The sequence below is a fragment of the Mustela nivalis genome (assembly GCF_964662115.1).
Source record: "Mustela nivalis genome assembly, chromosome: 5".
NCBI classification, from domain to species: Eukaryota; Metazoa; Chordata; class Mammalia; order Carnivora; family Mustelidae; genus Mustela; species Mustela nivalis.
In genome coordinates, this window is record NC_139024.1 from 34145009 (window position 1) to 34169115 (window position 24107).

Consider the following 24107-nt stretch of genomic DNA (forward strand, 5'->3'; position numbering starts at 1 on the left):
GAAAAAAAAAATCAACCTTAAAAAACTCTTTTAAACAGTATATTAAGAAACTGGTTGATAAGTGACTCTTAATCTTACAAAACAAACTGAGGGTTGCTGGGGGGAGGGGGGTTGGGAGAAGGGGGGGTGGGGTTATGGACATTGGGGAGGGTATGTGCTTTGGTGGGTGCTGATTCACAGACCTGTACCCCTGGGGATAAAAATACATGTTTATAAAAAATAAAAAATTAAAAAAAAAAGAAACTGGTTGGTTACTATGCATGTTAATTTGGAATCTTGACAGCCAAAGAACAAGTACATGTATGAATTTTAAGTGATTTCCTCCATCATCATTTTAATGCTCCTGGAATTATTCACTCTGTTAGGTGCTCTAATCATTTATTGATTTTCTGGTAACTAGCAAGGCAGCAGCAACAAAAGCCTTACCACATTTCTGTCTAGAATTGCTGCTGTATCACAGCACCTGCTGTGAGGAAAATTAAGTATAGATGAGAGATCCTTGTTGATTTTACTCCCAGCAGGTTCCACGTGGAAAAAAAAAATACATTGGTCCAGGACATCCTGAAACAAGAGAAAAACGAGGAGAAATGAAGGGGAGCTGAAACAATAAAAGGTAAAATAAGGTGGAAAAGTAAACAAGGTAAGACACAATTTTAAGAATTGTGAAATTCAGAGGCTGAGAAGAAAGGGCATCCCCAACATTGGTCTGGTGAGAGAGCGAGGCCTGGGAAGTGCCCATCGTCAAAGGAAGTCAAGAGTTGGTCTGATGCCAGTGCCCTTGGCATCTCACCCAGTTCCTTGGCAAGTGCATCTCCTCTGGAGGCTGCTAACCGCTGAGTACCCCTCAGGGGGAGTTTATGAGAGCATTAGGTAATATAGAACTCTGTTTAACTTAGTTGCTACATTCCATTTTGCTACTCAAGATTTCATAAGTTGCCAATATTTTCCTTTTGTTATTTTAACATTGTACTGTTGGGGAAGGCAATGAGAATTAGGATGATGTCTATTTTTGGCCTGACTAAAATGAGATCAGGGCCAAGAAACTTCTTGCCAAGCATCTCATGGACGTGAGTCTATTTTGACTTAGCCTAGGAAGCTCAAGGAAGCTACTATTTCCAAACCACCCAGTTGTTACGTGCTACTCCCTTGACAGCACGCTGCTTCAGCCCATCCATTCCCTGCTTCTGTTTCTGCCTTGGGAAAAGGAGACAGGCTATGTGGAGTAACTGAAAATGAACAGAAACATGCTCACTGAAAATATGGTTAAAGGAAATAAAATTTTTATTTATGAATGTAAAGATGACAGCTTACAAAAAGTGGTGCTATAAGAAAAAAAAGAGTCCAAAGAGAAAGTAAAATAAATATCTCAGTGTTTAAACTTTGCACATAAGCCCCTAATGCCTTTTTTTTTTTTTTAAGAGGAAAGTCCTCATCCAGAGGTCACCTGATTGTCTACTTTTTCTCCCACTTACAAATGGTACATGGGATAAGTAGATCTAGATAATTCTGAGAAATCCACTCAATCGCAGACCCCATGAGGGCAGAGACCACATTTATCTTATTCAGTTTTGGATTTCTAGTGTCTATGCCTACCACACAGTAGCAGCACAATAAATATTTGTTGAATTAGTGAATAAATGAAAATTAGTTACAGTGATCAGGAAATCTAGACCTTTCCCATTACCCAGATGTGTGCCATATTCTGAGAGACCTGAAAAATCTCAGTTATGATGTTAACAGTCTTGCCTTTTAGATACAACTGGGATGGAAAATGTTTCACTTTTTTCCTGAGGTCTGTTAGCTTTATGTTGAATAACCTAAACTGTGAGATTTATAGTTGAGAATATTGGCAACTACTTAGATTGAACACAAACTATATTCAAAAAATAGTGATCTCCAGGGAAAAAATTGATTTTCTTTTATTAGCTTCTTAAGCCAGGCTTATTTTTAATGTGACTTGCATGTCTAAAACATAGACTCTTTCAAACTTAACTCTCAGTTATGATGTAATAACATAAATATTGTCTCAACTAAGAAAATTTTGATCAAAGTAATAAGCTACTTATTGCCTTGTTTCAGTGTAAAGTAGTTGGACCCCAGAGACTAATCCCATGACAGCAATAGACTTTGAGTAGTACAGATTCTTTTTGCTTCTATTTCTGAAGAAAGATCATGAATAGCAAGACAGCTATAAACAATAGAAACCTATTCCCTTACAACGTGGTTTTAAATGAAAGAGAAAACATGTCAGAATATCAGTAGTATGTGTTATAATCAAGGATATATGCCAGGAAATAATCTTTCATCTGGAACAAGTGAGCTGACCATAAAATATACTGATTAAGAGCACAGACTCTGGAACCAGACTGAGGCACTGATGCCCTGGCTATACACTTAGTGGCTACATGATTTTAGTAATTCTTAACCTTTTCTAGGCTTCAGATCCATATGTAAAAGGACAGTAATAATATTACCTATATAATAGGATTGTTGGAAAAATCAAATGAGTTAAGATGAAATTCCCAGAAAGTGCCTGGAATATCGTTAGTGCTAGGTAAATGTTTAGTCTCCCATCCTTTCTGATAAAGTAACACGGAGAACTTGAATCATCCTTTGGAGAAACTTTTATGAAAGGGAAGAAAGACAAGAACCATCTCAACATTAATTCCATCAACACTTTGGCTGTTTTCTCTATGCATTTGGGCAATCATTATACTACTGTTTCTGTCCTTTAATGACTTTATTTTGGTAGACCTGGAATGTATTTACAGAATTATTTGGAAACCAAACCCCTGGTGTGTTTCTCTCTTGGTTTAGACTCATAAACCAGATTTGAGTAGTCACCCCTTTGAATAGAGCAATCAGCCCCCAGGAGTCGAGCGGTCCATCTTTAACTTCTTTGCTGACGCCTGTTTTTCCAGGTAGGTTTTGGAAAGGATCTGAGATACCTCTCCAGCTTGTTCTCTCTAATATGTGGCCACATCTGTCCACAGAATGCAGGGATGCATCTTTGCTAACCCCAAAGCAGGAAGGAACACCTCTCCTTGCTACCACCTAAGTGAACTATCAGTGTGCTCTTGCCCTCCAGAGTTCCTAGGCAGGAGGCAGTCACCAGTCCACATGGCCCTCCTAACTCTGGGGCACACATCGAGTTCTCTGAGTGTTCCTTCTGAAGATTCTCTGCACCCCACCTTGGCTCACAGCATCCCAACAGCTCTTCCCACAAAAACCTTTCTTTTAAATCCTTTCTCCATTTCCGCTAACCCATTTATACTCTCTGTATGAGATTTAGAGTTGTCTACATTTCCACCACATCACTTCGAAATGTTTAAGTTTTACTGTATGTTGTCTCTTAACAAATTTTAGTATCTAGTGCTCATCATATCTTGGTGCCTCAGTTAAAATTTCCTGTTTTGTCCTTTTACAGGAGGAAAGCTTAGTTCTATGAGGGCATTAATGATAGATTTTTTAAAAGTTTTTTTTTTTTAATCCAAAATTTCTGTTTCCTGAAAGTTTCTTTTTGCAGGATATGTTGCATTCCTCTGTTTTTAATCCTGGGCCCTGCCCTCAACTCTCTGGTTGTCCCTGTCTGTTCACATTTCAGAGGGAGACCCAAGTAGGTGAGAGGAAGCCTTCTCTGCATGTACACAGACTGGAGTATTGACTCGTGGGTTTCTCTGTAGCATAATCCAGCCGGGCAGTTTTACTGCAGAACACTAGTCATAAAGGGATCTGTTAGGGCTTTCCTCTAGGGATGGTCACCCCAAGAAAGAAATCCCTCAGTCGCCTGCTTTTGACTTATGGATTATTGAAACTGGATTGACAGTTTTCTCCAAGCCCAGAAGTAGAAGGGTATTAGGGTTTCACCATTTATAATGTAGTACTTGACTAACACAATCTGTGGAATCAGCCCTACCATCTTTGTGGAAGTAATATTTAGATGACAACCTGAAGGTTAAGTCAGGTGGCCGATATAGGGAGTAGAAACACTGGTTTAGCTGTGGGCACAGCATATCTGAAATTCTTGTTTTTGCTTTTTTTTTTTTTAAGGTTTTATTTATCTGACAGACAGCGATCACAAGTAGGCAGAGAGGCAGGCAGAGAGAGAGAGAGAGAGAGAGGAGGAGGAGGAAGCAGGCTCCCTGCCCAGCAGAGAGCCCGATGCGGAACTCGATCCCAGGACCCTGAGATCATGACCTGAGCCAAAGGCAGAGGCTTAACCCACTGAGCCACCCAGGCACCCCAGAATATCTGAAATTCTTGAGCAGGGTTATTGTTTAGTAAGTTTAAATATTTGGTGTATTACCAGAACCTGATGGACAAATAGAGCAGGTAAGTTGGAGTAGAAATGGTGGACAGAGGGCAAATGTGTAAGTTATTAAAGATGATACTTAGAATTCTGGATTGATTCTTGGTTTAATGAGAAGCCATACAAAGATGTTAAGGAGAGTGGCATGATTAATACTGGGTTTCTAATAAAATAACTCTGGCTGCTGCAGGGAGAATATATTTTAACAGAGCAAAATTGTGAGTCAAAGAAGAGTTAAAGGCCCTTGGGAACTAGAGGCTATTGCTGTAATTCAGAGTGATGACTTGAAAATGAATGCCAAGGATGGAATTCCAATCCTAGTAACTGCAGAAAACTGAACTGACTCTTCCACTGATAGTAATTATAATACACACACATATGCATACATATATACATGTATGTATGCATACATCTATGCACACATGTGGTTGTGTGTGTATATGATTAGAAGGAATTGAAAAATGGCCAGAAGCAGGCAGAACTTAAAATTTAATCCTTGAAAGAAGACAGTCATACACACTGGGTGAAATAGACATTTATATAATTTTTTAAAAACACAAGTCACATGCCACCTGCATGATATAGAATATCTTTACCTAAACTGAAAGCCAGAATTCTACTGGTTTGACAAATGAGAGGATGGAGTTTGAGAATGCCAGAGTGACTGAACATTTAGAATAACCTCCTGCAAAGGAGGAGTTTATGGAAAGAGAGACTAAACATATGAAGATGAACTCTTTTCAAGTCCTTGGCTGACTTCTGAACCATGTATGCATGGGGAAGATGCCAAGAAATCCATTAGAAAGTAAGAGCTGAAAGGATGGCAAATGGATAGAAATTTTAGATGCTTCTCAAAGCAGAGAAGACAGAGGTTGGAGTTTGAGTCCTTTTAAATTAGGGAATTTGGTAAACCGCAGGGATTTTCTACCCACCTACCCTTGCAAAGCACAACACTAACCCTCCATAGATTCTAAATAATCATCCAGTAATTTAACTTCCTTCCAGAAAAAAACCCAACATTTTCTGGAGAAAAATAATAGATTCCAGCATTTCTACAATGAAACACAGTATCTAATATACAACACAAATTTTTAGACGTGCAAAAAAAAAAAACAAACAAACAAAGAATGTGGCCCATAATTAAGCAAAAAGTCATTAATCAGATGTGAAAATTAGCATACAAAGACTTCAAGCTTGATTTTGTAAATATGTTAAATGACCTAAGGGGAACAATAGATATCAAGGGAAATGAGAAATCTCAGAGAAATATCAGGAGATGAGAAATCTCAGTAAATGTTGATTCACAATCTACAGAGTTCCCAGAGTGAAATTCAAAACTGGCTCCCATACACATAAGGCAAGCAGAGACCAAATAAAGAGGCAGACCACTACAGGTAGGTAGATGGTAATTTTAATAAACACCTTGGGCATCTGCAAGATGAATAGGTCTCCATAACCAACGACCAGAATCTAAAGTTTATATAGAAGCCTCAGTGGAGTTCAATCATATTCAGTCCAGATTGTTCCAACAACACATTTCTCTCGCAAGTCTGTGTCCTTGCAATGGCTCCTAGAATGGCTGGAATGTACATTTCAATGACAGGGAAGAGAACGAGGAGCTTCTGATTGCCTGAGTCCCCTCACGAGTCAATTAGCAGTTATGTCTTTTTGATGACCTCCTGTAGTATTAAGGAATGAAAATCTATAAAAAAAAAAAAACTAGCCATTTCAGAATTGAAATGGACAGTTTCTGAAATGATAAAAATTCACAGAATGGGCTTAACAGCAGATTGGAGGAAGCAGAAGAGAGGACAGGTCAATAAAGATGATCTCATTTGAAGAAGAGAAAGAAAACCAACATTGAAGAAAGAAATAACATCACTGCAGTGGCTATGGGATTATATTGAGTAATATAACATATGACTAGTCTGAATTTCAGAAAAAAAATGAGAACACAGACTGGGGAAGAAAAATATTTGAAGAAAACAATGGCTTCAAGTTAAGTGAAAAACATCATCTGACAGATCCAGGAAGCTCAGCATTTGCCAAAAAAGATAAACATACAAAGAGGAGTCACACTTTAGGCGCCTCATAGTCAAGTATTGGAAAGCAAACATGGATTTGCGTCACATTGCGCACACAGGACTGGTGATATGAACGTTAGGTGCCTTCTCATTAGAAACACAGAAGAGGGACGCCTGGGTGGCTCAGTCAGTTAAGCTGCTGCCTTCGGCTCAGGTCATGATCCCAGGGTCCTGTGATCAAGTCCTGCATTGGGCTCCTTGCTCAGGGGAGCCTGCTTCTGTCCCTGCTTCTGCCTGCTACTTTGCTTGTGCTCTCTCTCTGTGACAAATAAATAAAATCTTAAAAAAAAAAAAAAAGGAAACACAGGAAGACTGAAGACAACAGAATGTCATCTCCAAAATGCTGAAAGAAAAAAAAAATGTTGAGCTAGGGTTCTTTATCCAATGAAAATACTCTTAAAATATGAGGGCAGGGGCGCCTGGGTGGCTCAGTGGGTTAAAGCCTCTGCCTTCAGCTCAGGTCATGGTTTCAGGGTCTTGGGATTGAGCCCCGCATCTGGCTCTCTGCTCGGCAGAGGGCCTGCTTCCTCTTCTTTCTCTCTGTGCCTGCCTCTTTGCCTACTTGTGATCTCTCTGTCATAAGTAAATAAAATATAAAAAAAAAATGAGGGCAAAATAGAAATATTTTCAGATAAATGAAAGCTCAGAGAATTAGTTCTCATTAGGCCTATACTTTCGAGAAATATTCGAGGCTGCTCTTCATGCCAGAGAGAAAAAACACCTGATGAAAATTGAGCTTACTGGGAAGAAGGAAAAAGCAAGAAATGACAAACATGTAGGTAAATATAAAACATTACTTTTTTTTTTCTACTCCTATTTTCTGCATAAGATAACTGACTGAGGTTCATGACATTTATAACACAAGTAAAATACATAAAAACAATAGCAAAACAATAGGAAGTAGTTAAGTGGAATTTTACTCTCACAAGATTGTTAATTTTACATGAATTAATACATTATTAAGTCTAAGTAGAGGGTGGTGTTAATCTCTAGGATAACCACCCAAAATAATACAAACAGATATAGCTAAAAAGTTGATATATGAATTAAAATGAAATACTGACAACTATTTGCAAAGTCGGGAAAAGGGAGCGCCTCGGTGGCTCAGTGGATTAAAGCCTCTGCCTTTGGCTCAGGTCATGATCCCAGGGTCCTGGGATTGAGCACCGCATCTGGCTCTGTGCTCAGCAGGGAGCCTGGTTCCCCCCTCTCTCTGCCTGCCTCTCTGCCTACTTGTGATCTCTCTCTCTGTCAAATAAATAAATAAAGTCTTAAAAAAAAAAAAAAAAGGAAAGGAGGAACTGAGAATCAAAACACAGGATAAATAGGAACCAAGCAGCAATATATCCATAACTGCATTAAACGTACGTGGTCTGGCAGTCCAAGCCAAAGGCAGAGTCGGTAACAGGAGAGACGAAATTGAAGGATGAGATGGAGGGATGCGTTGGTAGTAGATTCTGGCTAATGTAGGAAGTGTGTATTGTGAAAACTATCTGATATGAAATGATAGTGCTCTATTTTATATGTTAGAGCTTTCACAGATTTATCAGGCCTAACGTTAGAGCCGCGAACAGAGCTCGCTATCCCTAATGGTTTACTTCATTCCCTGCATCCACTGGAGATTAAAGCTCCCACCCAGATACTAAATCATCTTTTTCTTTTGGATGTTTACAGTCTGGAGGCATCGAAATACCTCAAGAATAATAAAACAGGAGAATGGGGGCCGATACACCCTTGGTTATTTCTTCCCAGAGTTATTACTTTCCTTTATATCATCCAACACAATGTAGTCTGTATCTATTTTTAATGACACCCAGGGGATAAGATTCCTCTTGGCAACTTAGAGCAATGCTTAGCAGGTTTCTCTGGAAAGGAATGTTTTAGATGTAGCATGAATCCCTTGTGTTGCTCTTTGAGTTTATTTGAGTAAATTAAGCATTTGTCGAACACCTGCTGTGTATAGTACACTGAGGGATGACAATTAAAGGCAAAAACAATAATAAAAAAGTGTCTTTATTTCTTACTAAATTTAAATATATGTATGGAGAGAACTATGTAAATATTCAAGCAGTTAATTAAAAATGTAAGAAATATGACAACTATTAATTGACTGGTAAAGATAATAAATGTAATATAACTCCCTAAGAAGTATAGACAACTGTGAGATGGGCTAGTTAGGAACAGCTTCAGAGAGAACCTAAGACTGTCCCTTACCCTGAAGTCAAGGTAGGGTTCAGACTGATGGAGAAAAGGATGAGAGCTCATTCCAAGCAAAGAAAATTGAAGAACAGGGCTGTGTGCTAGTGGGTCTACATGCGCTTGAAAACAAAGGGCCAACTAGCCCAACTATAGCAGAGGTTTTGAGTGGCTGTGCACCAGGGTCTAAGACAGGAAAGGCAGGCTGGGAAGAGTTTATGGAGACAGTGGATACCGGTCAGGTTATTTTGACTATCACCAGGAAGCTGTTGGCTATAGCCAAGGAGAAATGTAATATGGTGGAGACGGTATGAAAATAAACTTAGTTTTGAAGAGTTGCCTGGGTTGGAGGCACGAAGATTCCTCTTGTTTGGACTTGAGTACAGTCAGAGGAAGATTTGAGTAAAGCAGAGTAACATGTGAGAAAAGAATAAGTACATTTACTATAGTCCACCTTTATAAAGCAGATAAGAAAATGCTAATATTGTTAATTGTGGAACCATTCTAATGACAACATTACACTTGTTGAGTATCTGTGAATTTAAGCACAAGGAAATTTATGTGACCTTAGTTATGATCTTTTAGTAATCATACAGTTATATCTTCTAATAGCCTAGCACTCAATTTAGATGAACTACCATAGGTCCCCAGGAGAAAGGCTCAGAATTTAAAAGTCTGTCACTGCTGTGACTTTATTATCTCTCCTTTGTTCACGGGGCATGGCAGCTTTCTATAGAAATGCAATTTTTTTATTAATAAAAATGAATTAATAATGCCTCCATAGAGGTTTTCATTTTGTATTTCATTTTGGTTTCAGGCTTATTTCAACCTTCTTTGTGATAAAGTGGAGGCACACTTTTATCTTTACTTATTTGCTGTGGAAGATTTATGTAACTCAGGTACCAAAATATCAAGAGCACCTGAATGAATATGGAAACTTTAGAGTGCTAATTGGCAATATGGTACATCACCAGATAAGCACATCAGATGGTACTCTTCGAAAGAAATATCAAAAGCTCTTTTCTTCTACTTTTCTTGATAACAGCTTTATTTATTGTGAAGCGTTGTGGATTGGGTCCACAACCCAAGTTGGGAAGGAATTAGAGTAGATATTTTAATGTGAAAAAAACTTTAGAGAAAAATGGATCCTTTTGAGCTTTTCTCGTGATATTGTAATCTGTACCCATGATGCTAGTGGGTGTCAGTCAGTGAAATTATGAATTATTCTCTGCCTTGCTTATGTCTCCCTGGCATATCAAGAAAGCTATCTATGTCCAAGAGGGCCCTGGCAACAGTATGGAAGAGGACTCTGCAATTTGATGATGCAGTGACACTACCTGTTAAATCATTTCAGGGAAAAATTTGGTAATAGGCTGGTTATGATTTATATAGTAATATGGGTGAAGATGTTAGGAAACGATTTAACTCTGATTTATTTTCATTTTTGGCTTTTATATATGGGTTTGAATCATATGTGTTATTAAGATTTGGTGAATGCAGAGCTCATTTAAGGTTATCCAGAATTCTATAAGCCTAATGCAATTTGAGTACATTAGAGAGAGTCAGAATTACTGACTTTTAAATGAATGAAGCATTATATGCTTCAAAGTAATTTTATATGTAGAAGAAAGTTTAGTAATTATTAAGATGTAGCTTTTGAATTGTTTCCCTGGTCTTACATAAAACCTAGTTTTAGACAAACCATTACAAGAAATCAGGGAAAATTTTCTCACAAAAATATCCTGCTCATTAAAATCTGGACCAAACCTTGGCCAGGCCATTTCCACCATGGGGAAATTTCAGGATAATTATTCTCCACTAACCTTTAAGAAGTGTGGAGAGGGCAGCCATTCAGAGATGGAAAAAGATTATTTTGTCCTCCATCCTCCTGTTCAGAGATTTCACATGAATAAATTTTTAGTTTGCATGAAATAGAAGAATGCTACATATAAATAAGAGTGATGAATATGTGATTATTCACATGTTGACTTTTATCTGCATCTCACAATGGTTTAGAGATGTCTTAGTTTGGCATGGCTCTATTCTGGCTATTTTCACTTGCATTTGCAAGTATTTGTGTATGTCTGAGTTTCTGATCTCAAGAATACTGCACTTCCTTGCTTTTTCTCTTTTTGTAATTTCATGCGGCTTATGAATCTTTTTCTCATAAATTTTGCCTACTTATTTGAAGTAGCATATTAACAAAAGGCATTCAAAAACATTACTTATAACAGATATTATAAAACAGCTTCAAATATTCAATTTAGCATGGAGTTGGCAGAGAAAACAGAACCTACTTTGTATTCTCTTCAAAACAGTGGAATAGTCCTGAGTTTGACTGTAGCAGAGCAAAATCATGGTAATAGAGGGAGAAAAAAATTAGAAGAACTTCTTTTTACTTACATTTTTTTCTTGTCCTTGGTCTAGCCTTCCAGAGCAAATGTGATACAGTATTATTATGATGCCTGTTCCTAATTGAAATCTATTATTTTATTGTGATTGCATTTAGACACAGGCAATCAAATCCTATCCTGTAAACTGATGGTTATCAGGGGGGAGGTGGGTAGGGGATGGGTTAAATAGGTGATGGGGATTAAAGAAAGCAGTTGTGATGAGCACTGGGTGATGTATGGAATTATCGAATCATTATATTGTATGCGTGAAACTACTATAACACTGTATGTTAGCTAACTGGAATTAAGATTAAAAACTTCAAAAAATACTATCCTGTTGTAAGCATGGAGACACAAGTTTATATCTCATCTCTGAATGCATTATATACTATCTGAGAATTCAGGCACCAAATAGAGGGGAGGGGGTTGCCGTGATCATGCCTCTTCCCGAGTGTATTTGGGAAATTGGATTGCCACTTGGCCCAGTGTCCAAGGAAAGGAACACCAGCTTTTATTCACTTTAGATTTCTAAGTATCTGCTGGATTGTAGTAGCTAGGACACTGTTTAGGAGTTAAAGTTCTTTATTATTTTTTCCTAAGTGTGACACCTTTCTATCAAATGACCTAAAAATATATCTGAGGTCACCGTGACTTTGCTTCATTCTATTTTCATTGTAGGCTGGACGGTTGCAGGTGATTATGGAATGATTCTACTCCTAAAATTTGTAGGTGAATGCAAAGTAGACCAGTGTAGGGAGGGGTTAATGAAAAAATAGGAGAAAAAAATGAAGTTTGCCTACCAAGAATCAAAGACAGTAACAGTTTATAAAAATGTCATGTCAGCAAAAGAGATTTGAAGGCTGGAAAGGAGACATTGGTCATTAGTCATGGAAAACTTCAGTGTATTTATGGTTGGATTCCCCCCCCCCATGCATAATGGATAGTATTAACAAAACATTTTTTCTTGTGGGGTAGAAATATGTTCCTTCATTTTCTTCTGATCCTCATGCAATTTCAAATTATAACCCAAAAATTTAACTGCTGCTTATGTCCTGTCCTCTACTGTGTAATTTCAATCCCTGAATCCTAAAAATGGTTTACCCAGAGTTGTGTGCACAGAGAAACCTGTAGAGAGATACAGAAAGCCTGTAGATGAGGCTCTAGGAAATGGCCAAGGTATATACCATCTGGTCTCTGTTCTCCTGACGAGTGTGGTTTATCAGAGCACAGCAGTGGGGACTCCCACCCCATGCTTGGGTGGTAGGCCAGAAGGCAAGAGGCTCAATCTCCTAGATAGTCCCATTTGCTGTTTTTTTCTATTTTGAATTCCTTTCCCCTTTTTCTTGATCCTATGTATCTTATATAAATTAGGTAAGTAACCAATTTACATTATAGAATTATTTTATTGTATTTTATTTTGTTGTGTTTATTATGTTCAGTTAGTCATGTTTCTATAACTATAAAAGTATAGAATTTTAAAATGGCATTGTGAATGCACACCCAAGTTCTTCATTGGTCTTTCAAGATTACTGCCTTGATTAGTTTTAGGAAATAACTGTCTCTAGGTGGCAGCATTTCAAGCCTTTGTAGTATATATTTTTAAATGTGCAGAACAAGGTGGCTAGTGATGATTTGAGGAAACTGCCTAGTTCGCTGAGAAAAATCAAGGACTTGTTCAAGTTTTAGGCCATTTTGTCATTAATTGAAACCAAACTGGCAGGAAAATAACTGCCAATGAAATAAAATAAGACTGGGGGCACCTGGGTGGCATAGTCAGTTAAGCAGGTTAAGCGTTTGCTTTCAGCTCAGTTCATGATCCCTGGATCCTGGGATGGAGCCCCACATCGGGCTCCCTGCTAGTCAGGGGTTTTGCTTATCCCTCTCCCATTCTCCCTGCTCGTGCTCTCTGGCTGTCTCTATCTCTCTGTCAAATAAAGAAAATCTTAAAATCTTAAAAAGAAAGAAAGGTTGGCGGGTGTTGGGGGGGGGGGATTGAGAGAGAGAAAGAAAGGGACCAAGACTGTGTTTTTGTTCACAGCTGGGCTTTCTAAGGTGATTCTCCATCCATCATAGCATCTAGAGCTTTGATGGAAAGAAGACCCTTTCCAGGCAACCTTCGGAGAGTGTGTGAGTGCCAGGAGCATTCTCTGCTGCAGTATCTGTGTGGCTCCCTCACCCCTTTAGCAAAGGGTAGGAATTAGGACCTGGCCCCATTTGCACGCCCCAAATGATACCAGGTTGGATGTCTATCATTACCACTAACATTTAGGGACTGCTTATTGTGTGCTAGCTTCACTGTCTTTACTTACATATGCTCACAGTAACCCTGACAGGTAGGCACTTCACTTTGCAAATGAAGTACTAAGACAGAGAGAGCGTAAGTGATCTTGGCCAAGGTAATGTTGCTAGAAAAGTGGCAGAACTGAGGCTTGCAGTCAGGCATTGTGCTCCGGAGATTTTGCACTGATCTAGCATGTTCAACTGTATAGTCCTGACCAGGGAAAAGGTCTGGAGAGAGTAAGAAAAGTATAGCAACCAGTGTAGCATAGCCTCTATTGGGCTTAAGGGAAAAATATCACTTTTTTATTCTCAAGGCTCTGCAGGGGATTCTTCTGATGCTTTGGCATCTACTTTCTGACTCAGTAGTTCAATTCAATTCAACATACATTTATCGAGTCTCTCTTATGATCTAGGAATCATGTAAAGTGCTAGGGACACAAAGACAGGTAAGATACAGATGAAACTACACATTAAATCTCAGGAAGGTGTTCTTTATTTTATAAGTGTCCTCTGATGGCAATTCTTTGCAGATGTCCTTGAAGGAGTGGAATGATACAGCGAGAATGCAAAGCTCCAAATGCATGCTTATTTCTTAGTAGAGGTCAACCTGCCTTTTTGTGCACAACCTCAGGTCATTCAGTGAAATACAACTGAAGATGTGCATGTCAGATGAATCTGATTCACAGTGTCCTCGCTGGCTATCAGTAGTAAGCCATGATTGCTTGAAGCTGCTTATTAACCTGCTGACTCCAGATAAGCTACTCAGACCACGGACATGCAATAACATTAATGGAAGAAAAAGAGTCAACTCTTTTTTTTTTTTTTATCATCTCTGTATTTTAGATCATTTTTGCTTCGAACCTTGCTTCATTTGTTTTTTAACATAGAAAATAGCGTGTGGAAAAATCCATCATCCGTTAAACAGCCATGCAAAGAATAACATGGCCATCCTACCTCTCTAGCAATGAAGACATCCTCCGAAATACTACCATCAAATCACAGGACTTACTTGAAATAAATAAATGGAAACCCCATCTGCTAGCTGTTTAGCAGCCACTGAAATAACCCCATCGTTAGCTGCTTAGCGCCACTGAAATTCTTGATTCTGTGATTATTTTCTACAAATGACTTTGAAAATTCATTAGAAATGCTTGAACCTCACAGATATGTTCACAAGACAGACTTCATAAGACTTCTTATCTTCATCTCCTATCAGTGGGTTAAGTGGCACATTTCGAGGGAGGGGTAATTTGGGGCCACGTTATTGGTATCACCCCAAGTATTCCATGATAGTAACCACAATAACCAGTAAGTACTGAGCCAGGCCCTATGCTAAGTATTTAACAACATATCATCTCATTTAATCCTCCAAAATGTTGATTTTTCATATAAGAAAACAAACAGTCTCAGAGAGGTTGCTTTTCCCAGGTCTCAGAGCTAATGTGGCAGAGTGGGGCTATGCACCTAGGAGATTTATCAAAGTCCATATTCATTGCTACCTTTCCATAATCTCTAAAAAAGTTATTTTATTTATAAACTCTAGTTAGTGCCTACTCACTCAGCATATCATAGCCATAAGCCATTCCCGAGTCCCTAGATTTTTATGGATTTATTGTGAGAAATAAATTCATCCCCTAATTATATACCGTCACTTCTTCCAATATCTTCATTTTACATCTTGCCATAGTCATTATTTTATCTTCATTTGTGTTGTGGATTTCACTAGTGTCAGTATTAGTTATCTACTGATGAAACAAATTACTCCAAAACTCTGTGGCTCATTGCAACAATCATCACTTACTATGTTTCCTGGTTTCTGAGGGTAAGGAATTCAGATAGAGTACAACAGGGATGAATTATTTCTGCTCCATAATGTCTGAAGCCTAAGCTGGGGTGGAATCATCTGAAGGCTCACTCTCGTGTCTGGCCGTTGATGCTGGCTGTCAGCCGAGGGTCTAGCTGAGGCTTTTGTTGGAATATCTATACAAAGCCTCTCCATCAGTCCTGGGCTTTCTCACAACATGATGGCTACTTTCAAGGGAAATTATCTCAAGATAGAGACCACCAGTGCAAAAGCCAAATTACCTTTTTTTTTTTTTTTAGTGTATGTGTGTGTGTGTGTGTGTGCGCATGCAACTTTATTAAAGTATAATTCACATATTTTACAGTTCACTCATTGCAAGTGTACTGAACATCTTTCAAAGTCTCTACCATTGGCATTCATATAAATGGATGCATAGTTAAATAAAATACATGCTAATGCTGGGGTTATTCATAAAGTGAAGATAATTAGGTGTTCTTGAAGCATTCCATAAACCATCTCACCTTTTCAGATTATACTTGCCTTATTTGAAAATATGGTCCTTGCTAGAAGAAAAAGCCTGTTGAGTACCTGGGCATCATACATACATACATTCTCTGTATCTTTGTCAGGAACCTTCTACTCACGTATGACTACCCCAAGAATAATCACACAAAATAGCTGATAAACGTGACTTCTGTTGTGGAAGAGTACGGAGTTCCAGCTGTAGACACTACTGATGGGCTGTCCTATATTTGTTCCTCCCACTTCATTGCAAACAAATCTCTGATTTTGTTCAGATATATGACTGAAATGTGAGCAGGGAAGGTGGAATACCACTCAAGCCCTCCTGCTCCAGGGAGTTAAAAGTGGAGGGAAGCCCATATTCTTTCATGCCTTAGGAGTTGTGGTGTGAGGGAAAGGCACTTGGAGGTGTGACAGCCATTTTGTGACCATAAGAGGAGGGCCAATAAAGTAGTAGAGAAGACCACCCAGAGCCCTGACAGTTTTGAGCAGCTATAGTAACCAACTCTGAAACTTCTATTTCAAAGAGTTTTGATAAGATACATAAGTGTCCTTGATGTTCAAGACATTTTAGAATAATTCTTTTTTTTTTTTTTTTAAGATGTATTTATTTTAGAGAGAGAGAGAGAGGAGGGGCAGAAGGGGAGAGAGAGAGAGAGAGAAACCTAAGCAGACTCTGCTTCTGAGCACAGAGCCTGATGCGGGGCTCAGTCTGGTTATCCTGAGATCATGACCTGATCCAAAACCAAGAGTTGGACTTAAAGGACCATGCCACCCAGGTGCTCCTGTTCAAGCCACTTTAATTCACATATTTCGTTACCTGAAGCAGAACTACTTCTAACTGACAAACTCCTGTGGAGAAAACCCAGTCATGCTTATCAGGAACAGAACGAAAGTATATGACTACTTACTTTCATTAACAGCATTGCTACAAACTGTGAATTAATCTTAAGGTTATTATAATTTCTAATTTTTCTTTTGGAAAATCAGTGTCAGTAACAGTGTTTGTATCTTCTAGGCACCTGAGTCCATAATAACTGTGTTAAAGAAATATTGAATTAAGATTAAACTAAACAACAGTTTACCCAAGTTTTGAACTTTATGCTTTAAAATATTACAGGAGACGAGGAGAAAGCTCTAAAGATCTGAACCAATGATTTAGGAAATAAGAGGCTGGGGTTGGAAACTGTAAAATATCTTTATGGAAGAGGCATCAACTGCTAGGCTAGGGATCATTTTGTACTACCAAATTGTGTGCAGGACTCCCACTGGAGTCAATCAGAGTCATATGCAAAAATCAATGTCAGGATTTTTCCCTGAAACCATAAATGAGGAAAGCTGAAAAATCGGAACTATTTCTTGATAAATGTCTGGGAGAGCACCAAATGTCAGGGAGGCCAGGTGTTTGATGGAAATGAATGTGCCTGATACTCTAATATTGCTGGATAAATTAACAAGAAAGGAGAATTCTATTCACTGTCTTTCCTTAAACTTGAAATGATTTTTTAAAGCCCTCAGAACTTCTTCAATAATTATTTTTTACAGATGGTTGAGAATTTTAATGAATAATATTCACTCTTTGTAGAAACAATATGAGTAGCCTTTTTTCTTTCCAATAATTTTAGAAAAAAAAAATCCTTTCCTTTTAGACCTAAATTTAACCTGTAGGAGAGTGGTTAACTTCTGTGCACTCTTGTTGCTGGAGTAGAAAGTATTAGCTTAATATGTGCTGCACCAACCACTTTATTATGAAGTTCTTTAACTCTTAGAAAGGAGGTAGGGAGGGTGCAGCATTTGGCGATGTTGGGTCTCTGAAGACCAACTTTTTGAATAATTTTGTCATGGAGTTTCTGGAGAATAATTAAAAATCATCTTCTATTGATTAAAAATCATCCAGATATGGTTATGTAATTTAAATAGAAGCTGCGATTTATGAAAAAAAAATAACGCTTTAATTGAGGAGGTATTTGAAGAGCCAGTACATAGAATTTTGCTTAAAGTCAGTGTTGATTAGAACTCTTTCATATCAGTTGTGATAACAAAGGGGATTTAAAAAAAAATCTTGATTTTAATCTTTAGTTATGAAAATTTTCACTGGCTTTACCAGGCTAGTTCTGTAATTTATAAGCTCATCACTCATGGGGTTAAGTAGTTATTGTATTTTTGTTGCTGTCTCCTTCTTGTGGGACACACTTCATCATTTTTTATTAGAATGTTATCACTCTATAGTATATATTAAGTTTGTAACAGAGATTTATACCATGCATCATTTTAAGGTTTACTGTATGAGCTCTAAGGCAATTTTGATAAAAAAAGTAATAATACTGATATATTGATTGAATGATCTAAGGTTTTTGTTTGTATGAGACTTCAAAGAGGTTCTTAATGGGTAAGACCAAAGGTGTAGGCAGTCTAGTATTTGTAGACAGAGTCCTCAAGAAATTTGCTATTTGCAGGAAATGTGACTTTCATGGTATTGTGTAGAATATAGGCTCTACAGATACTGAATTTGGCTCTCTTTTATATTCAAGGGACTGGAGGAGCACCTAAGAGGTCCCTTATCTTGGGAACCATACAGTGGGTTAGTGGAATAGGAAAGCAGACCCCTTCTTCTTCTTCTTCTTCTTTTAAAAATGTTATTTATTTATTTGAGGGAGAGAGCACACAACAGTGGGAGCAGCAGGGAGAAGGAGAAGCAGACTCTCCACTGAGTGGGGAGATGCAGGGCTCAATGCCAGGACTCTGAGATCATGACTTAAGCTGAAGGCAGACACTTAACTGACTGAGCCACACAAGTGCCCCAGGGGGCCACATGTTCTGACCCTTGTCCAGAGGTCCTTAGACCAAGTCATAATATCAACCTCAAATTTTTCTAATAATCTACTGGGGTCTATCATTTTATAGTTATCCAAACCCTTGTTTTTCAATGACATTTGCAGAGTTACAGGTTCAATTAAAGTATTGGTACACAAAAAATTGCATTTTTGTCTTAGAACAATCCTTATGGGTGCCTGGGTGGCTCAATTGGTTAAGTGTCTGCCTTTGGCTCAGGTCATGATATCTGGGTCCAGGGGTTGAGCCCCACATCAGTCTCCCTGCTCAGTGGGGGAGCCTGCTTCTCCCTTTTCCTGGGCCCCTTCCCCAACTCATGCATGTGCTCTGTTTCTCTTTCTCAAATAAATAAATAAAATTTTCAAAAAAAAGAAGAATCTTTAAAATTTCAAGGTTATTTCTGGTTCCAGTGTTTTGGGATTTAATAAACTACTGCATAGTCTACTTCTACTCTTCATAATATAGCTCCTCTGGGTTGCAGTGAGCTCATCATAAAATGAGGATATTGCTATAATTGATCTCAAAGGTCCAGCACTAGAATTCTATTAATCTGTATGCAAAATCTGCTTATTCTTCGGATGAACTCTTCCTGGTATTAGTATTTTATTGTGTTTCTCTCATTGGGTAATAAAGGCTTACTTTGTGTATGTAAAACAATTTTAGGCATGAATAGTTAGAAACATTTTTTTGGCAAATAGCCTCTTTATTCTTGAATTAAATTGGATTTAAGCCTGACCCTGAAGGTAAAACCACTGTAGTCTTGTAGAATGCTCTAGAGTCTGCATTGGAAGTCAAGTCCCTGGGGGCTAGCTTCCGTCTTCCACGTTCTATAATGCAAGTCTCTCTTTTCTGATCTCTAAGTCCTTAAATTCTTAAGTGCCAGAAACGCAGAGCCATTACTCATTCTCCCTTCTCCTGCCACCTATAACTGCTTGTATTTACTGACCTGACCTCTGGATAAACTATGGCCTTGTTCTCTAAAATTCCAAGGGCCTTAAAGCTCTCTCTCACCCAGTGCTCCTGGGCTTGTCAGGGGTGGTCTGGTGACCAGGTTCTCACAGACTTCTCATATTGTGGTCATGGGCCTGGGACAACACCGATGGGTATGAATACATCTAATGTCAATACTAGGGTGTGAGATAGAAGTCAGTGGTACTGGAACTCCAGGGCCTGTTTTTCTAATAAGTCAGCACAGTGTTGGTGTGCATGTGATTATACTGTTGATGGTGAAGAGAACTGAATTATAAATGTCATTGGGGAGGGGTGCCTGGGTGGCTCAATGGGTTAAATCCTCTGCCTTCGGCTCAGGTCATGAACCCAGAGTCCTGGGATTGAGCCCCACGTTGGGCTCTCTGCTCAGCAGGGAGCCTGCTTCCCTCCTCTCTCTGCCTCTCTGCCTACTTGTCATCTCTGTCAAATAAATAAATAAAATCTTAAAAAAAAATAAATGTCATTGGGGACATTTACTGGAAATCTGTGCTCATAACAGATATAATATAAGTGGGGAAAATTCAAAATTTAATTTGGTTATGAAAAAAATATTAATTATAGTACTTTTGTGACCCAGTTTTAACTTAGGTTTATTTTTTGAGCAGCAAAATAACAATTATATATATATGTAGTTATATATGTCACATGGTTTTTATTACTTCATCGTTCAATTTTATTCATGTACTTTTGGTGTTCATATAATTTAGTTCTCCACTCATGCAAAGGGGTAATTGTTTTGTATCTTAAAGGAAAATTAGATTGCATCCTGACCAAGGTAATTTTGAGCTTAAAGGATTTGTGTGAATGCTAATGAGTGCCCACCTGAGAACTGTCAGGTGCCTATAGGCAGATCTTGGGAAGCATTTTGAAACAGAGAGCTTTTAATCATACCTTAATTCTTTGAACAAATTTTTTAAAACAACATCTCTTGTTTGTTTCCACACGTTCATTGCAAAAGCAACAGAAATAGAGAAAAACATTATGTGAAATGATTACTTACCCACATAGCCCACAGATAAGTGAACACTAGTTAACATTTTGGTGTAAACTTTTATAATTCTTGTAAAATTCACACATACTTTTTTTTGGATTCCAAATTGCTCCCAATCTATTTCTCTTGTTTCTACTTTAAAATATTAACCTTTTAAAAAAAATTTATTTTTTTTATTTATTTTCAGCATAACAGAATTCATTGTTTATGCACGACACCCAGTGCTCCATGCAATACATGCCTTCCATAATACCCACCACCAGGCTCCCCCACCCTCCAACCCTCCGCCCCTTCAAAACCCTCAAATTGTTTTTCAGAGTCCATAGCTGCTCATGGTTCATCTCCCCCTCCAGTTTCTCTCAACTCCCTTCTCCTCTCCATCTCCCCATGTCCTCTGTGTTATTTGTTATGCTCCACGAATAAGCGAAACCATGTGATAATTGACTCTCTCTGCTTGACTTATTTCACTCAGCATTATCTCTTCCAGTCCTGTCCATGTTGATACAAAAGTTGGGTATTCATCGTTTCTGATGGAGGCATAATACTCCATAGTGTATATGGGCCACATCTTTCTTGTCCATTTGTCCGTTGAAGGGCATCTTGGTTCTTTCCACAGTTTTGTGACCGTAGCCATTGCTGCTATGAACATTGGGGTAGAGATGGCCCTTCTTTTCACTATATCTGTATCTTTGGTGTAAATACCCAGTAGTGCAATACTGCCTAGAGCAATCTATACTTTTAATGCTGTTCTGATCAAAATCCCACCGGTATTTTTCAAAGTGCTGGAGCAAATAATCCTAAAATTTGTATGGAATCAGAAGAGACCCAGAATTGCTAAGGAAATTTCGAAAAGAAAAACAAAACTGGCGGCATCACGTTACCTGATTTCAAGATTTACTACAAAGCTGTGATCACCAAGACAGCATGGTACTCACATAAAAACAGACACATAGACCAGTGGAACAGAGTAGAGAGCCCAGATATGGACCCTCAACTCTATGCTCAAATAATCTTTGACAAAGCAGGAAAAAATGTACAGTGAAAAAAAGACAGTCTTTTCAATAGATGGTGCTGGGAAAATTGGACAGCTATATGTAGGAGAATGAAACTCGATCATTCTCTTACACCGTACACAAAGATAAACTCAAAATGGATAAAAGACCTCAACGTGAGACAGGAATCCATCAGAATCCTAGAGGAGAACATAGGCAGTAACCTCTTTGGTATCAACCACAGCAACTTCTTTCAAGATATGTCTCCAAAGGCTAAGGAAACAAAAGTGAAAATGAAGTTTTGGGACTTCATCAAGATCAAAAGCTTCTGCACAGCAAAGGAAACAGTCAACAACAACAACAAAAAGAGGCAACCCACGGAATGGGAGAAGATATTTGCAAATGACAGTACAGACAAAAGGCTGATATCCAGAATCTATAAAGAACTTCTCAAACTCAACACACACAAAATAGATAATCATGTCAAAAAATGGGCAGAAGACATGAACAGACACTTCTCCAATGAAGACATACAAATGACTATCAGACACATGAAAAAATGTTCATCATCACTAGCCATCAAGGAAATTCAGATTAAAACCACATTGAGATACCACCTTACACCAGTCAGAATGGCCAAAATTACTAAGAGAGGAAACTACGTGTGTTGGAGAGGATGTGGCGAAAGGGGAACCCTCTTACACTGTTGGAGGAAATGCAAGTTTGTGCAGCCAATTTGGAGACCAGTATGGAGATTCCTTAAGAAATTAAAAGTAGAGCTTCCCTATGACCCTGCAAATATTAACCTTTTAGGTCTTACTAGGTTTTCCAAAAAATGAGGGTGTTGCTATAATTGGTCTCTGAGGTCTAGCCCCACCAATTCTATGGACCTTAAGAAATTTCACATATTCTTTGGATGTAATCTCTTGCACACCAATATGAAAATTCTGTTGAATCCAACATTTCATGCCTAACAATATTTTGTGAACATTTCTATGTCATTGAATATTATTAAACAATATAATTTTAGTGGCTTTATATTATCCAAGATTATAGTGTAGTGTTTTACCAAGCTCTTTTTAAATGTTAGGGTTTTTTCCCTAATTTTCCAGTTATATTTTACCCTCAATTATTGTCTTTATAATAAACTCTTATTCATATGTCTGATGATTTGTGTATAATAAATTTTTAAGTGTATAATTTGTAGAAATCTAAAGATTCCCAAGGTTTAAGAATTTTATAAATGTAGTGAAAATTACCTCCAGAGATGGTGCTCCAGTTTTTTTACTCCTGAATTTTAGCTCAACTTATTATCGTTTGAAAATATTTGATCAAGTTTAATATGATGACAAATTGTTTTATGTCCCTTTGTTTGAGAAGTTTTTCTTTTGTTTATTTATTTATTTATTTTTATTTTTTTTTTAGAAAAATTTTTTTAAGACTTTATTTATTTATTTGACAGAGAGAGATCACAAGTAGGCAGAGAGGCAGGCAGAGAGAGAGAGAGGAGGAAACAGGCTCCCTGCTGAGCAGAGAGCCTGATGTGGGACTCGATCCCAGGACCCTGAGATCATGACCTGAGCCGAAGGCAGCGGCTTAACCCACTGAGCCACCCAGGCGCCCCTCTTTTGTTTATTAATCATCTGTATTCCTTTGCACTTTTTTTTGTACTTATCTGCTTTATTGATCCCTTCACCTATTAACACCTTGTCATAAATATTGCAAATATATTTTCCCGAGTTTAGTGCATGACACTCTAGCTGTGTGATCTTGGGAATTCTGTGTATTTTGCCTGTGTCTCAGTTTCTTTAAAATTGGATGGATCTAGTCCATCTCTTCAGTTAATGTGCTCTGGACCTGGGGGTCTGAGTGGGATTGTGACTTTTTATTGGAGTGAGGACCCTCACCTTTCTGCTCTCCCATTCTCATCTTTGTACCTGGTTATAGAAATGAAGCACCAACAGCACCACTGTTGGCTGCAGGTCTATTTTGCCCCTAGAGGTGTCAAGCTCTTTCAACAGTTCCCTGTGAGTCAAAGCCTGGGGGTTATCCCTGTGGCCCTGCCAGTTGTTCAGACAACTGTGGCTTCCTGGCTTCTGGTATTAAGCACCACTATGTGGACTCTCATGGCCATGGATATGAACAAACCCAGCTCTGGGTCTGCCTGTCCCATAGTTAGCCCTGGCCTGCAGAGAGGACCACCCACCATACAACTTCTTAGTGATGCTGGCATCCTTCTCACCAGTGCTTTCTTCATGGCCTTGGTGAATGCCACAATGTTTGCTGTCCTGTTCTTCCACTGAAACATGAACCTCTGATGAGTATTTTGGTCTTAACTGATACATTTTATTCCAGCTCACCTACCTCTCTGAGCCCCTTTATTCTTACTACCTCTCAGGCAAATCAGACATTCCCACCTCATTCACTGGGGGCCATCACTCTCCTTAGACTTCCAGGAGCCACTCTGGCAACAAAGGTAACCACTCCTTGAACTTCCTGCCAACTCGTTAGCGCTCCTGCTGTGGAAAAGTGCCCCAAGTAAATAAATCTTTTTTTTTTTTTTTTAATCCAGTCTTAAATTCTAGCTCCATTTATTAGGTTCCCTCTAAATCGAAAACCTGATTCAGTCTTCTGGCTCCTGTTGGTGTGAGGTAGCTAATTCTTGCAGCACCTTGGGTATATCATTTCTTTCCTTTGGTAGGCCCAGTGTGGCC

At 38.4% G+C, this 24107-nt stretch overlaps 1 long non-coding RNA gene across 1 annotated transcript in view; it reads left to right on the plus strand.

Moving 5' to 3' along the window:
• Positions 1–523: 523 nt before the first annotated feature.
• Positions 524–24107, plus strand: part of LOC309864880 — an 84652-nt gene continuing 61068 nt past the window's right edge. Inside the window, exons 1-2 of the long non-coding RNA XR_014311808.1 lie at positions 524–613; positions 2818–2921. This is a non-coding gene — a long non-coding RNA (uncharacterized lncRNA). The remainder of the gene's footprint in view (positions 614–2817; positions 2922–24107) is intronic.